The sequence below is a fragment of the Camellia sinensis genome, chromosome 2 (assembly GCF_055761805.1).
Source record: "Camellia sinensis isolate YWXY chromosome 2, ASM5576180v1, whole genome shotgun sequence".
Classification (NCBI taxonomy): Eukaryota; Viridiplantae; Streptophyta; class Magnoliopsida; order Ericales; family Theaceae; genus Camellia; species Camellia sinensis.
In genome coordinates this window covers 37,218,421-37,235,886 of record NC_138962.1, presented here as the reverse complement: position 1 = coordinate 37,235,886, position 17,466 = coordinate 37,218,421, and the positions used below count along the sequence as shown (strand labels likewise).

Here is a 17,466-nt window from a genome sequence, read left to right as displayed (position 1 = left end):
ATATATGAAGTTGTATCATTTTCTTTTTTAATTATAAGGTACATATGGGGTTGTTTGGGAAGTGGGATTTTAGCCCAATTTAGTCTAAAATTCACAAAAACACAAAATATACTAAAATAGCCAATAAGATAAAATGTCACATCAAACTCATAATCATTTCACTTTTTCTCTAAAAAACATCACATTCAACTACAAACAAATTCAATCATCTTCTCAAATATAAAAATTTTAGTATACTAAAACAGTTAAAAACTAAAATAACATACTAAAACAACAACCTTCCAAACACCCGCATGATACACACCCCTCATAGTTTTTCCTCTTTTATTATTCTTTTTACTTTGTGACAATATTCCCTGCATGAAACCATGTAAAAGGACATTTATTTATATATCTCTTCACTTATTTTTATTCCACTTCATCTAAATTATTTTCTTATATTTTAATAAATTCTATGAATAACATAGTTACTAAAATATCCCTAATAATAATAGGATAAAGTGCGCATTAATGTTCACATTGACAGTGTGAATGTTCCACGTGAACATTCACATTGTCAATATGAACATTCTCAATGCCAAATTTACTTAATGTGAATGTTAATATCACCAAATTCCTAAGGGTTCAAAAAATATTTGTAAGAATAAAACTGCTTACAAAATATCTTAATTGTGAGAGTTAGAATTTGCCAATGTGAACATTCATATTGCTAACGTGAACATGCACACTGTCAAATTTATTTAATGTAAATGTTCACATCACTAAATTTCTAAGGGTTCAAAAAATATTTGTAAGAATAAAACTATTCATAAAATATCTTAATTATGAAATTTAGAATTTGATGAATTAAATGTCAAAAATAATATTGAAATACAAAAATATTTTATAGACTAATTGAATACAAGCAATTTATATTCTACTAATAAATTCTCCTAGTTATAATTTTACCCAAAAAATCTCTTATCCCATGGATCACCCGTATAAGAGCATCTCTAATACTTACTTAGATATTTCATCAAATTTAAATTTGATGAAGTACGTTTCATTTTTCTACTCTAATCATGGTATTAAAACCTTATCAAATTAAGGCGATGTCAAATTTTTTATCAAATCAAATGAGCGTTTAACTTTTCATCAAATTAACTTCGGAACGGTGTTAGGGATATGGGAGGCACATGAGATATATGTGTAGTTCGAAAGTGAAGGGTTGAAGTGGTAGAGTTAAGGTACAAAAAATTAAATATGAGTTTATTGGTATAGTTTAATTGTATTGATTTGTAGATCTCGAGAAATAGTAAATGACCTCGATAAATTATAAAATTTGGACAGAGACATATATACGTAATTCTTGACAACTTTTGCATTTTAATTTTTTACTAAAAAGATCAATTAGAATTTGTAATTGAATGATCTTGGTTACAATACACTACAAAAAAATTAACTTTTGCGACGGTAAAATACCGTCGCTAATACTTTTTGCGACGACAAAATGACTTTTTGCGACGGCAAGAGGGGGGTCGCAACTGCAGGGGTTGCAAAAGAGTTTTTGCGACGGTAAGTGCCGTCGCTAATGTTTTGCGACGGCACCATGCAGTCGCTAATAACGTTTGAAATGTCTTGACTTTTTTGCGACGGCCCTATTTTACTGTTGCTAAAAATGTTATTTGAGACGGTAAAAAATACCGTCGCCAATAGTCTTTTTTTAAAAAAAAACACTACTTTTTGCGACGGTGTAATGCCGTCGCAAAAAATATTAAAAAATAATAAAATTTCTATTTTAAATAATAAAATTTCTATTTTTTGCGACAGTATAATGTCGTCGCAAAAAGTAAAACCTGTAACAAAATTAATAAAAATATTAAAATTTTCTATTTTTTTCGACGGTGGTGCCGTCTCTCTCTCTAAGAGCTGATTATTTACATTCTATTCACAAAAACATCATAACAGAAAATAAAAATTTAAATTGATCAAACCATCAAATTCAATATTTTACAAAGAACAATTAAACTGTACATGTTCACAAAAGCATATTTAAATTATAAAATTCACCCAAATCCTAAAAAAAAATAAAATAATAAAATAAAATCTAAAATTCACCAATCAGCACATTGGATATTTAAATGCTCTTACAAAAATTAAAAAATTTCCAACAAGATCTCAATTTTGAGCCTATTTCAAAAATCAAGCTCCAAATTCCTTACTTCTAGAATCAGATCTTCCCCTCGGCAAAATTTATCCTTTTGACCTACAAATAAATAGATAACAGTTGCAAATTATAATCTTTTGGAGAAACCAACTATTTAAACACCAGTAATGAAGACAATGAAGATTGTGGAAAGAACACTTACGTTGTCATCAGGAACAACTGCAAATCTCTCAATTGGAGAAACCAAAGCTTTCCCTGCTCACAAAAAATAATAATAATAATAATAATAATAATAATAATAATAATAATAATGGAATTCATTGTAGTCCAAAATAGTGTAATAAACTCTTATTGTAATATACCTGGGGAATTTTTTCATGTCTGATGGGAGTGGGAAGGGTTGGACTTAAAGGGTTCCTACCTGTCTTGGATTGTAGAATACACAAATTTATTTTGTAGGAACTCACATGCAGAGGGTCCATCATAAAGAATTGTGAGAAGAATACTAATATGTGATTACAATTAACTCTATATATGGTAGTTAATCAGGTGTAACGAAAAAAATTTTACGAAAAAATAAAAAAAACAGGGTGTAAAATATATAATTTTATATATTGTATGTCATATATATGAATATGTAAGTCAAAATTAATGATTTTTAAACTCTAAAGGAGGAGAATATGCATAATTCACATTGTTTTTATTTCATCATTGGATTATAAGTTATTTTATTCAAACTTGTAATGTGTTTCGTATTTGTCTAATTGTTGGGAAGTGTCCGATGAGTGTCGTATCGGACACGGTGTTGGACACAACACTCTCCCCTCTTAGAAGTGTCTCTGCTTTTTAACTTCTCATCAAAACTCAACAAAATTAGAAATACAAATAAAGTAAATTTTGGTAAAACCTACAATGCTATGGCAACGTACCCCAGCATCAACATATTCAGGACCTAACAGTGGGCAGATTACATGCTTCACGTATAGTTGCTTTGCTATTTCCCTTGTTAGGGCTGATTGTAGACACCCCATTTTTGACCGACCTTGAGACTTAGACGTCACCAGTTGAGCACTTGGTGATATTGCATAATGTGCTCGTTCAGAAGTTTCAGAGTCTTGGCTGCGAGCCCTGCCTTCGGACTTCCGAACCCTCTTCTGTGCCTTGCCTCGGTTTGCGAACCAGACTCGATTTTCTCTGTTTCTTTTCCTGAGGGGAGGGAGAGGTCCTGTAGACCATCTCTTAGTGGCCGTGGGCTACATTTTGTGGCCATAGGCCATTTTGCCCATTTCGGAGTCCGGTTTCCGGTTTTTCGGAACCGTTGGCCGTGTGCCTCGGTTCGGGACCGCTTAACCATCTCCATTTGCTCTGATTTTTGGCATACCTCCTGTTTACTCCCTTTTGAGGGACACTGGGGTCTGAGAAACCCACTTCGTGGCCGAATGCCACTTTCGGTGCTTAACAGCCCATTTTCGGGACCCCGAACTGCGCGTTTTGGCCCCCGAACATTCGTTTTGCAACGGTTTTCGTTCATTTTTGGCAGGTACCTCTGTTTTATCACTGGGAAGGCCGTAGAAGGGTGGGAGGCCAGTAATTGTTACAGTAACCAGTTATATATCCTCCGACGCCCTCCGATGCCCGTTTTTTCACACTTCCGGGCTAATGTTGAACACCTTGGGGCCACTTTCTTGAACTTTGAACCACATATTTGTGTTGTACACACATGGGAGGACCCTAAAAAGTGGTGGCCGGCCAGTATTTCAACTTGACCCTTTTGACCCCCTCCTTCCGGGCTAATGTTGAACAGCCTAGGCCCTCTTTCTTGAACTTTGGACCACATATTTGTGTTGTACACACATGGGAGGACCCTAAAAAGTGGTGGCCGGCCACTATTTCAACTTGACCCTTTTGACCCCTAGCCGGCCGGCTAAGGGAGGTGGCCGGCCGGCCACCTGGAGCTCCAAAAACCAGCCGGCCATGATCCTTACAACATCCACTTTACAGCTGTATAGCTGTTTCCCCCAGAAAATATCCCAATCCGGGGGATATTTTGTGGGGGAAAACTTGCCTAATTTTCCCCCACCTTTGCCCCTCCTCTACTCCCCCTTTTTGTCCATATAATCAGCAGGCAACATAGAGTTAAGGGGTTAGAAAAATTGTCTTCAAGTCTTGCATCCAAATCTCCCTCTATCTCTCTCATTTTCTCAAAAAACATCCAAGTTCTACACCTCATTTCTTCATCAACACCAAGCACCACCACAACCACTCCATTTCCAGCAGCAAGGAGGGCTTCTCAGAGGCTAAAGGTGCTGCAACTTGGTCCAAGAAGCAACCAAAGAGTGGTCTACAAGGGTGAGTTGCCATTTCCCCCTTTTTGAGCTTATTTTTGCAACATTTCTTAGCCATATATGCTTTTTGCTTTAAGCTCCGGCCATAACTGAAAGTGGCCTTATTTTGAGCTCTTTTTCACTTTTTCTTAAGGGCTCAACCCTGTTTGAGCCCCCCATCTTGCACTTGCTTCAATATCTTCCTTGAATGCTATTTTCTTGCATGCTTTGGCAGCCTATTATGCTTCGGTTTTTGGTCATTTTACAGAACTAAAAATAGTCTTATTTTGGCCCATTCTTCATATTTCATTAAGGGTCTTTGGCCGTTTGTGGAATATTTTGTATACCTCATGTTATAGCCTCTTTTGAGCCTCATTTTGCATTACATTTCTAGCATGTTTGTATACTGTTTTGGAGTTTTTACAGTTCTGTAAATATGCTTATTTTTGGTCCCTAATCAATGTTGTAGAAGGGAATTTTTCAGTTTGGGCTTTGCATATACCACTTGCCTCTTTGGCCACCTTTTGGCCCTTTTTCTTGCATAAGAGCTTAGCCATATCTATGTTTGTTTTTAAGGTTTTTACAGTTCTGTAAAGTGGCTTATTTTTGGCCCCTCTTCAATGTTGCTGAAGGGCCCTAACCTATTTGGAGTTAGCAGCTGTGAGTTGCTTCATAATCTCATGTTTAGGGCCATTTTTGCATGCCATTGTTGCCCTATCTTTGCTTGCTGTTTGGCCATGATTTGTACTGTAAAAATGCTTATTTTGAGGCTGCCTTGCTTCTGTCTTTTCATCTTGTGCACCAATTATGCATGCTTTGTATAGCTGTAGTTCATTCTATGCGCCTAATTTGCATTTCGGGAGAGATTCCATGCATCGGGTGTGATTTCGCCTCATTTCGGGACTGTTTTCCCCCACATTTCAGTGCTGAAATTCCATTAGCATGTTTGCATATCATTTCCATGCCATTGCATTGCATATACCATTGCCTCGGTTTGCGTGCCCGTGTGCACGCATTTCGAGGCACTTCATTTTCATCTACCGGCCTCTTATATGAGTGTGGCTGAGGCTCTCTCATGTTAGTATAAGTCCATGTTGCATTCTATATGCCATTTTAGCCCTATTGCGTTGCGTATGCCATTGCCTCGGTTTGCGTGCCCGTGTGCACGCATTTCGAGGCACTTCATTTTCATCCACCGGCTTCTTATGTGAGTGTGGCTGAGGCTCTCTCATGTTAGTATAAGTCCATGTTGCATTCTATATGCCATTTTAGCCCTATTGCGTTGCGTATGCCATTGCCTCGGTTTGCGTGCCCGTGTGCACGCATTTCGAGGCACTTCATTTTCATCCATCGGCTTCTTATGTGAGTGTGGCTGAGGCTCTCTCATGTTAGTATAAGTCCATGTTGCATTTTCCATGCCATTTTAGCCCTATTGCATTGCGTATGCCATTGCCTCGGTTTGCGTGCCCGTGTGCACGCATTTCGAGGCACTTCATTTTCATCCATCGGCTTCTTATGTGAGTGTGGCTGAGGCTCTCTCATGTTAGTATAAGTCCATGTTGCATTTTCCATGCCATTTTAGCCATATTGCATTGCGTATGCCATTGCCTCGGTTTGCGTGCCCGTGTGCACGCATTTCGAGGCACTTCATTTTCATCCATCAGGCCTCTTATGTGAGTGTGGCTGAGGCTCTCTCATGTTAGTGTAAGCCCGTTTCACATTTCCATGTCATTTGCGTTGCGTATGTCATTTTCTCGGTTTGCGTGCCCGTGTGCACGCATTTCGAGGCATCTCATTTTCATAGCATTGTGCATACTAGGCTGTATCTTAGTTGCATTCATGCACATCATGCATATTGCATCGTGTTCGGGATAGGAGTCAGCCCGGGCACGGGAAACGAGGTGCATTTCGTACTCCGAGTGACGGAATGTATCTCAATTCCCCAGTCACCGACACTCCGGATCATCCATGATGGAGTTAGGTCTTGTTGTGTTTTCATGTGCATTCATTCTATATTGAGTTGTGCAATTCGACTCCTCGGCCATCATGCCTCGGTATGCGTGATTGGTGGCACGAGGATCGAGGCATACATATATTTGTGAAAATACATTGCTATGCCCCTTTCCTGCTCTCTGTTGCAGCAAAATGAAGAATCAGTAACTTTTCGGGGCTTGGCACGCATTTCAAGAAAAAGTGTAAACAGAGGCTAATTGGGGCATCCCAGTGGATTTCTGTGCAAAGCAGCCCAGACATGCATCATTCATCAGGAGCAAGGCAGTCCCTGGCTTGCATGCCAGTTTTACAGTTTTCTTAGTTAATTTATTAATTAATTAGGAATTTGTATATTATTTGGAATGAAATATTTGGACTGTAATAGTCTTTTATTCGGGACTGTATATTTATTCGGACCCTCTGTGCGAGGGCACAACTGTAATAACTGTGCGTGTGTGTGTTGTATGTCTTCCAACCCCACGTCTTTCTCCTTTTTATTTATCCGCTTATGATGGTTAGATTAGGGCATATTTCAATTAGCATACAGTATGACAGCATGTTTGCATCATTCATCCATTTTGCATGCACCGGGCTCGGCGCATCATACTAACTGCATTGTATTTTCAATTCCAAATTGAATACATGTTAGCTGTAGCATTCCATATGCCATGTTTAGAATAGCCGAGCCTACTATAGGTTGCATTTTTGCATATGTTGCATTAGGCATTTCTGTATACTTAGGGTCATGCATGATTCCTAATGTGATTTCTATTTTGGCTTGGAGTACTCGGTAAGTTTTATGCTTTAGCATCCTTGCATGCGTGTGAGTGACTGCCATGATAGCATGCTTACCATGAGGCTATGTGCTTACATGATATATCTGCCTGAATGCCTGTGGGTGAAGGTTGGGTTATCTGGATTGGAATAAATCATCAAATGTGTGTTTTAAGCACACTAGATAGTGGCAAAACCATCTTTACTAAGCCCACCCGAGGGTGGCAAAATTTGCATTTTAAGCCTACTTGCGAGTAGCAAACCATCTTTCAATAAACAAGCATGAAATGTTTTGTTCCCATTCGGGCGATCCAGTCTATACTTGTATGCTGTGCGCATCACATAGTAACCTAGGCTACTAAACTGGAATAAGAACATACAATGTTTTCAAAAATAGATATCATGGTTAGTAGAGGCCGATCTTTGATCGGGCGAGCGGGGGTGCTCACGAAGTGACCTTCCCCAATCGTACCCAAGTTCTCGAGCCGAGGCAACTTTGGTGATGACGGACACGTGGCCTTTGGCACCGAGTCAGGGTTTCCTAAATTTCCCATTAAAAAAACATTTAGGTGGCGACTCTGTATCTGGCAAAGCAGTCCATGTTTGGCACTTCTTTCAAAATCTGTTTTCTCAAAACAATTTGCCGGATTTGGACTCTTTGGTTCAGACTTAGAACCGTGACAAATTTGAGAGTCCTGAGCTGTAGTGACCCCAAAATGAACAGAACGGGACTCACCCTCCCGGGGCGTTCGGGGGACGTCTACACTGATACAAGATCTTTAGTTTCTTTCCATAGACGACACTCATCCATGGTTAGAGCTGAATAACCATGCTCACTATCAGATAAGTATATAGAAGATCCATTCCTTGAAGCTTTTTGTATGCGTAGTACCTTACTAACCTCTACATATTAGAAGAAAGAATCTGTAAGCGACAAATGTATGTTAGTCCACTCCAACATTTTTAAATGAAGCAAGGTATGGCCCAACTTCTTTGACTCATTTTCCTCAAGCCCATTTTCTCTGCCTGTTGAGGGATAACTGTAGGAAAATTTATGTTTCTAGAATTTAAGAAAAAAATTCCTTCTCAAACCATAGTTTATGCTTTCAAAGGGAAAAGAGTTGGTAGTGGGGAATCACCCAGATTTTAGACAAGAAATTGACATCATGAATCATGAGGAATACATAGTGGGGTAAAGCAACAAGCGTGATCAAGAATGGTAATCCGAAAAGAACCTTTCTCCCTCTAAATATATATCACAAAGTGTATAGTCATCATAAGAATCTCATTTCTTAGACAAATTGATGGAGTGCAAAGCTAGGATAAGACCACATTTTATGCTTTCAAGGGGAAAAAAGTTGGTAATGGGGAATCACCCAGATGTTAGACAAGAAATTGATGTCCTGACCAAACATAGGGAAGTAAAGCAACAAGCGTGATCAAGAATAGTAAACCGAAAAGAACCTTACACACACACACACACACACAAAAGTGGATAGTCATTATAAGAATTTCCACCTATTTACCCATTTTAGAGTTCCTCTTTGCATAATCCAATTTAGTAATCAAGGATATTCAAGATACCAGTTCTAACAAGCATAATTTAGCTATATGTTTTACTTTAACTAACATTCAGTTACAATGAATGTAAAATAAAACCAATAATGAAAATTGTAAAAATAATCCACACATGCAGAGCTAGTATTAGGCTTAATCAGATTCAAAATTCTCATTTCTTTCCTTCCCTAATTGCTCTTCTCATCAACAAAATGAAATTTCATTTCCATGCCTAAGCATTACATTAGGCTTAATCAAATTCAAAATTCTTTCCATCTCCAATTGTTTCTCATCAACAAAATTAAATTTCCTTTCCAAGTCTATAAGCATTATACTAACAAAAACTCAAACTCTCTTTATCATGCATAGAGTTCACTTCATCTTAATTAAGTATATTATAAAAAATAAATTCACTTCATCTTAATTAAGTATATTATAAAAAATGACAATTGCAAGAAAGCTGTATCAGTGAATATACCAAATAATTCTATCCATCACGGGATAATTCCCAACTGAAAACGTAAGAGTCATTTTCCAAGCATTGGTTGCTTACCTCGGAGCACCTCTCTTCACCGAAAGCCTAACAACAAAAAAATCGATCTTCAATACCAAAAAAACACACTCTGAATCACAAGATAGCTTAACCAAGATGACATTGCATCCCCATAAATCAAAAAGGGAATGATATATTTAACAGATATATATATATACATTTAACAGATCAAGAAAAAAACCAGATCATATATATATATATATGTAACAGATCAAAAACTCAATAATATATATATATATTTATTTATATTTCCCAAGATCAATTACTCTCCAATTACTTCTAAAAGAAGGCTGTCGTGTTCGTCCACAGCAGAGAGGCTGGTATGAGTAGCAGTACTAGGCAGATCTGTATGGGAAAAACAGATCAAGAAAAAAAACCAGATCATATATATATATATATATGTAACAGATCAAAAACCCCCCTATATACACTCACAGATGTATATATATATATGTGTGTGTGTGTGTGTGTGTGTATGAAAACCCCCTATATCCGAAATCCCGACACAGAGAGAGAGAGAGAGAGATACCCTTTGAAATCGGCGGTGAGGGAAGATCGCCGGTGAGGGAGGAGTGGCGGTGAGGGGCGAGCAACCGTCAACGTCGTTTCTGAGAGAGAGAGAGAGAGGGAGGCAGCAGCGGCGGTAAGGGAGGAGGATCGACAGTGAGGTACGAGCGACGATGAGGGAGGATCGGGAATGAGGGAGGATCGGTGGTGACGGATGATTGGCGCCGTCGTTGTGTGAAAGAGAGAGAGAGGAAGGCGAAACCCTAGATGGAGAGAGAGAGAGAGAGAGAGCAAGCATGAGGAGAAGGACGGCTCTGTTGTGTTTGGGTTGTGTTTGTGTTGTGTGTGTGTTCTCAAACAAAACCCTACACACACCCACACACCCACAAATGTTATAGTTAATGAATTTTTTATTAAAATAAAAAATAATTAAAATAATTTTTATAGTTGATGAATTTTTTTTTTTTCATTTGGTAAAGTTAAAAATTTATTTGTTTTATATTTATTTTATATTTATTTTAATGAATAAAAAATTATTATTATTTTTTTATTTGGTAAAAGTAGGAATAATATTTTCCATTAAAATAAAGTTAATTTTTTGTGGTCAATGAAAAAGAGAGAAGATAGATGAGAGAAGAGATAAATGAATGAGAGACACAGAGAGAGAGAGAGAGAGAGTCAAATAGACAGAGAGAGAGAGAGAAGAGTGATGAATAAGAGAGAGAAAGAAAAGAGAGAGAAAAAGATGAAAAAATGGGTGAAAAGATATAGACAAAGAGAGAGACAGAGAGAGAGAAAAAAAAGAGCGAAAATAGATAAATAAGAGAGAGAGAGAGAAACAGAAAGAGATGAGCGAGAGAGCGAGAGAGAAAAAAATAAGAGAGAGAGAAGAGAGACAGAGAGACAGAGAGAGAAGATATATGAAAGAGATAGAGAGAAGAGAGATGGACGAGAGACATAGAGAAAAAGAGAGAGATAGACAGACAGATAGAGAAGAGTGATGAGTCAGAGTGAGAAAAAGAAGAGAGACAGAGACAGAGAGAAAGAGAGAGATGAACAGAAAGAGAAGAGTGATGAGAGAGAGAGAGAAAAGAGACAGAGACACATAGAAAAAGGGAGAGAGAGACAAACAGAGAAGAGTGATGAATAAGAGAGAGAAAGAGAAGAGAGACAGAGAGATAGGAAGATGAAAAAATGGGTGAAAAGAGAAATGTTCAAAAGAGTAAGACGACATCGTTTGTAGTGGATCGATAAATTGAGAAGGAGCTCGATAAATAGAGAAAATGAGAGTAATAAAGTGAGTAAGGCGAACATAGTGAGGGAGAGATAGACAAATAAACAAGTAGACAGAGAGAGAGAGAAAGAGAAGAGTGATGAGTGAGAGAGAGACAGTGAAAGAGAGATAGACAGAAAAAGAGATAGGGAGAGAGATGGAGAGAGGGAGAGATAGAAAAAAAGAGAGAAACAAGAGATGAACGAGAGATAGACAAAAAAAAAGAGAAAAATAGAGCGAAAAGAGATGAGTGAAAGAGAGAGACACAGAAAAAGAGAGAGACAGAGAGAGAAGAGAAATGAGCGAGAGAGATAGAAAGATAAGAGAGAGAGAGAGAAAAGAAATGAGAGAGATAGAGAGAAGAGAGATGAGCGAGAGAGATAGAGAGAGAAAACAAATGCGAGAGATAGAGAGAAGAGAGATAGGCGAGAGACACGGAGAGAAAATGAGAGAGAGAAACAAACAGACAGAGAAAGAAGAGTGATGAGTGAAAAAGATAAAGAGAAGAGAGAGAGAGAGAGATACAGAGAGACAGGAAGATGAAAAAATGAATGAAAAGAGAAATGTTATATCAAAAGAGTAAGACGACATTGTTTTTTTAAATTTTTTTTGCGATAGAAAAATACCGTTGAATTTATTCAAACCATTTTGTGACTGTATATATATGAAGCTGTCTCAAAACCACAATCACTATGCTAGGTTAGAGTTTTCCAAAAACTCTTTTGAGAAAATTATATTTTCTTGTTTCCGTGTTATATTGTTTTTACTGAATTTTTTTAATATTTAAAGTATTTTTTGTAATTTTTAGACACACCTAACATAAATACACCTAAAAATTAAAAAAAAAAATTGTAAAAAAATCTTTTAAAACTTCACTAAATACCAAAAATACAATAATTCAATACATTTTTTTTTTGTATTTTTATGTATTTATTAATTTTTTTAAAAAAATTCATAATTTTTTTTTAGATACATCTAAGTAAGGTGCATCTTAAAAAAATATTTAAAATTTTAAAAATATTCACTAAAAAAAAAAAAACACAAAAGTCACTTTTTGCGACGGCAGAAAATGCCGTCTAAAAAAAGCAGAGTATTTGCGACGGCACAATTTGCCATCTCAAAAAACGACAGTACGGTATTTGCGACGGCACAATTTGCCGTCTCAAAAAATGACAGTATTTGCGAATACCGTCGCAAATACTCTACTTTTTTGAGACGGCAAGTGTGCCGTCGCAAATAGTTCCGTCTCATAAACCCACTTTTCTTGTAGTGATAGTTTTTATTCGTTTTAGCAATACAAACTTTAGATGTTGTTGTAACCAACGAAACGAGCTCATTTTCATTGATTTCACGTAAACCTAAGTAAAATATTATTCTGAACATTTTTTGTATTTTGAACTTTTCCAAAAAAAACTCATTTTAGGGTAGTTTTGCTTCATTTTCAGTTTCAGATTTTTCGGTTGAATTCCGTCTAGGTTCTTCTATCAAGTTTTTCTTTCAACCTATTCAGTTTCTACTAAATTCGCTCACGATGTTTTTTAGGAAATTTGATTTTGTACAACTTTTTTTCTTTGAGCTTTGGTCAATTCGAATGATTTAAGCATGAAACAGTGTATTTTTATACTTCTTCAATAATTTACTTATGATTAAATTATACTAACTTTATTTTTTGCAGAATGGTGGGTCTTACTAACTTTTTATGCAGGACTGATCCACAATATTATTATTATTATTATTATTATTATTATTAATTTATATTTAGTTGTGTACGGGTAAGAAATTAAATGCTACCGTATCTCTGGAAACTATTTTTTCGTCTTGGTGCGGATGAAATTGCTTGTCTTGTCCCGTAACAAGAATTAAATGCATTTTTGTTTGTGTCTAGTGGACACGTGGGTGTCAAATCTTATGCTCATACAAGTATACTTGTATACTAACCCGTTTTGTCTCTTAGCATCTTAGATGCATTCTATTTGAGTGCAGGCGAGCTTCCTTTACAGAATTAGTTGGAAATGGTGACGAAAAATAACTACGGTTGTAAAAGATGTCTTTCGGACTTCTTTTGTTCTTTGGAGCTTAGGGTCAATATTAGTTTATTTATTTATTTTATGACTTAGTATTTTGATAGTTTGGCATTGTGGGTTATTTTCTAACTTTACACTATTTAAGTTGTTTTGACTATTTGTTACTACTTTAATGTTGGAGGTATTAGATAGTCATGAATTTATGATGGATGGTTTGGTTGACATTTGTTATTTTTTTTTATCCCTTGTATTTTTTTTGAGCATTGAAATTTACTTAAACCAGATTGGGACAAAAATATTTAGATTTTTGTTTCATCCCTAGGATTTGGATGATGGAATATTGATTGGGGTTTAATTCTAATTTAATATTTAATTGTCCAAATTTTGGGGTGTGACACAAACCAAATTTGATGAGGCAAAATCTACAGAGCAGATCGAGATAGAAACAGAGGCAGAAGTCCAACAATTTTGAAATTGGTGAAACAAATTTTATTCTGGTAGGACAACGAGGCGGGAGCCAAATAATGAAGCAAGGGTTTATCATTCTTTATCTTTCATGCCATCCTTATCTACCATCTACACCACACATTTGCTGTGTTTTCATTTTCTACGATCAAAGTTCATTAGGTATTCTTTCTCTCTTTCTCACTCTCATCAAACACACGCAATACCTCTATCTTTGTCACTTATTTATGATCTGCTTGTTTTAGACATAAAACTTGATACAATCTGGAAAATTTAACCTTTTAACTCATGAATTTATTAATATTCATCTTTTAATATAAAAGGTTAGTTGTGATTTACTATTATTATATTTATGTTGTGATTTTATATAATGTCTTTCAAGTGTTTGTTTAAATATTAAAGGGATTTTGCATTATTTTGCTCTATTTTTATTTATTTATTTATTTATTTTTACCCTTTTTCTGTTTGTAAGGATGAATAAGATGACAAAATAATACTAATCTATTTTCACATCAACACTTCAAGAAAGATTCTAAAGCCCCATATTTTATTTTTTATTTTTTTATTTTTTTATTTTTTTATTTTTTTATTTTTTGCATTCGTAAACATGGTATTTCTAAAAGTCTCAATTAAGTATTTAAATCATGGGACTTGCTTATCTACTAGAGAAATGCATATCAGTTTCAATTATGATCATCTTTACTTTGGCACTTTACACTAGTTTATTTTCTAAATATTATTTATTAATTGTAAATATATAATTACTTAAGTAGTTAAATCTTGATTTACAGGTGAGAGATATAGTTGTTCTAAAAAGTATCATTAGGCCAACAAAAACAATTGCAATCGGAATACTTAAAAGCTCAAACCCATCTAAAGAAGTAGAAGGGGAAGAACTAGGACCCGACTATTGGGAGGTACATGATCAAATGCTAGTCAAACCTAATCAGAGCTTGATCCGATCATATGGACTTGTCAAAATAATTAAACAAGCTATTGGAGCTCATGTTGCTTGGCTTGCTCCATTTGTGGTATATTTCTTTCGTAAATACTAATTTCACTAACAAATTTATATTAACTTAATATAGCTTTAATTACCTTTATATGTTGATCTTTTAAATGCAGATTTAGCAAGTCATGGATGCTAGTCGAGAATATTTATACAAGCGAGGTTGAGAATTTGGGAACTGAATTTGTTTTGATAATTTGTCTTTCTGAAAGATGGATATCATTATGGCTTTTCAGAACTTATGGTTGGAATAATTTTCTTTTAATTTTTTTTTTTTTTTTTTTGCTTTAACTTTGTTAGTGTGGTAGAATATTTTATAATTTTGATTATGATTTGTATTGCAATATTAATAAATTTATATTTTTAGATAAGAAAATGATTGTGGTTTGAATTTTTTTTGTTTTTGACGTGATGATCCTATGGTGGTAATATTTGTTTATTATTACAAAAATATTACAGGATGAATGGATGTCAAATTAATATAGAATGTAGCAATTAATATTCAATTTTTTATAAACTTGATTCAATTTTTACAGGCATTTACGCATGCTTAGTTGTGGTTTTTAAAAGTGTCAATGAAAAGAACATATAAATGGCATTTCATAATAGTGGTAGTAGCTTTGCAAAGTGTCACTAGAATAAGTGACAATGGCACTTATATCCATTTAATGGCACAAATGAATTGGATTTAGTAACATTTATGAAGTTGTTAAAAATATCAATTGTGGCATAGCAAGTGCCATTAAAAATCTATGTAGTGACATTTTTTAGATTGTAAGTCTTTTTTAATAGCACTTGATAGCTTCACGAATAGTGTCTAACATGACATTAAAGTGTCACTGAAAGTCTTTAGCCTTGATGATGTAATAGCACTTACAAGTGTCACTGAAGTGCCATTAAATCTTTTTTTAATGGCGCTTGATAGGGTCATAAATAGTGTCTATTATGACATCAAAATATCATTGAAAGTCTTTAATCATGATGGTGTAGTGAAACTTGCAAGTTTCTTTCCCCCATCTTGCTCTTGCTTCTTTAATTGATACTTCTTAGGATTCGTTTGGGACGTGGGTTGGTTTTTTGGCTTAGCTATTTTAACCTGGAGTTAAAAAATCTCATTTGGAATGGACTTTTTGGCTTTTTTGACTTTAGTAAGAGAAAAAATGAAATGATTATGCTTTGAATGTGACATTTTGTCTTATTGGGCTAATTTTTTTTATTTTTTATTTTTTTTTGTGATTATTTTAGCCAAAAAATTTTATTTTAACTTATGCTAAACGAAGGCTTAGTGTTTGTTTTACTGTTTTGTCTTAATTTCTCTGTTAAAAAAAATAAAAAATAAAAAATGAGGCACTCCTTATCACACACATGATGTTTGAATATGAATCTAACTGCTGGGAGTGTGGTTAATTATTTTCTGCTATTTCCCTTCTAGGACTCTAATCCTCTTTGCATCTCCATTTCATTTTTTCATAAGATTGTAATCTATCATTTAAATTCAAAATCAATAGTTTATAAGTACTATGTCATTTCAAGTTTGAAAACTCTCCTTGATAATTTTTTTAATTTAAAATAAACATATAATGATACGGATATTTCTTACCTATTTATTATGTAATAGAGATCTCTATGTAAAAAAAAAAAAGGGGGCTATATATTAAGGTTCACAAGCAAATAGGTAAGTTATCCTTTTATTTTTCTGAATTGAGTTGAGACTGAATAGCAAATCTTGGTCCATGCCCAACTGTTCATGCCCAGCTCATTGAACATATTGGTTTTATGCCTATCCTGACACTGCCCAAGTCTTCCAGGCCCAAGTACAACCCCAGGCTTTGTGGACTCTTTAGAAGTCCAAGTCCAAGTCCAACCATGGGAGAGTTTTTAAGTGGCACTCTCTTCCTGTGCTATAATGGTAGAAGATTTTCATAAAGTGAGATGTAGATGTTAGACGAATGGCGGATTCCTTCATTCTATTTTTGTGTCTTATTCTATTATCATCTGTACAATTAGATTTACTCAATTTTTTCTTTGAATGTTCAATTTTTTATGCAACATGAAATTCAAAATTAATCTAGATACATACATATTGTTGACAAACAAATACAAACTTTTTTAATTTATTTTTTTTCACAATTGATTAGAGAAATATAAGAAAAAAGAAAACTACATCACATACACACATTACTCGATTCCAAGCATCACACCTACCAGAAATGCAAACTAAAACCTCATTTGGAAATAAGTTATTTTAGTAATTTTTTAACTTTTTACGAAAAAATATGCAGAAAAGTAGAGAGAGTGATGTGACAACTTATAATGGTTTTTTTTTTTTTTTACTTTTTAACTAAAATTAAAAGTTACCAAACAAGACTTAAGAGTAAAAATAGAGTTAATTTCAGTTAATAGCAAAAAAAAAAATTATTAAGCGCTTCAAAAATATCACATCATATTTTATATTATTTTTTTATAACTTAATATAAAATCGTAAATCTCAAACTATTCAAACACAATCTCCCTAAAACCATACTTGGAAACTGCCTCCTTGCTAAAGTAGTAAAGAAGAGAAGATTTTGTTAAAAGAAAAGAAAAAAAAAAAAAAGAAAAAAGAAAAAAAAAAAAAGTGAATTTGGAATTTTTTTTTTTTTTTTAAGTGCCAGCTGTCTTAGACATTGGATTTATTGCAATCTTTCCATTCTTTCTAGAAATTGTGAGTTTGTCGTTACTTGTTATTTTTATGTCAATCAAATCCATTATACGAGTAATCACGTTGCTAATCTTCATTCAAATGTAGGTTTTTTTCACTAACTAAACTCTTTACGAAAGCTAAACAACTTTGTGGTTTGAC

The 17,466-nt window shown here is 34.7% G+C and overlaps 1 long non-coding RNA gene across 1 annotated transcript; it reads right to left on the bottom strand.

Moving 5' to 3' along the window:
* Positions 1-2,028: 2,028 nt before the first annotated feature.
* LOC145819526 (uncharacterized) lies at positions 2,029-2,726 on the bottom strand. The gene is made up of 3 exons (XR_014360280.1): positions 2,509-2,726; positions 2,349-2,401; positions 2,029-2,245 (listed from the first exon to the last, which is right to left on the bottom strand). It is a non-coding gene; the product is annotated as an uncharacterized LOC145819526 (long non-coding RNA).
* Between the last annotated feature and the right edge of the window lie 14,740 nt (positions 2,727-17,466).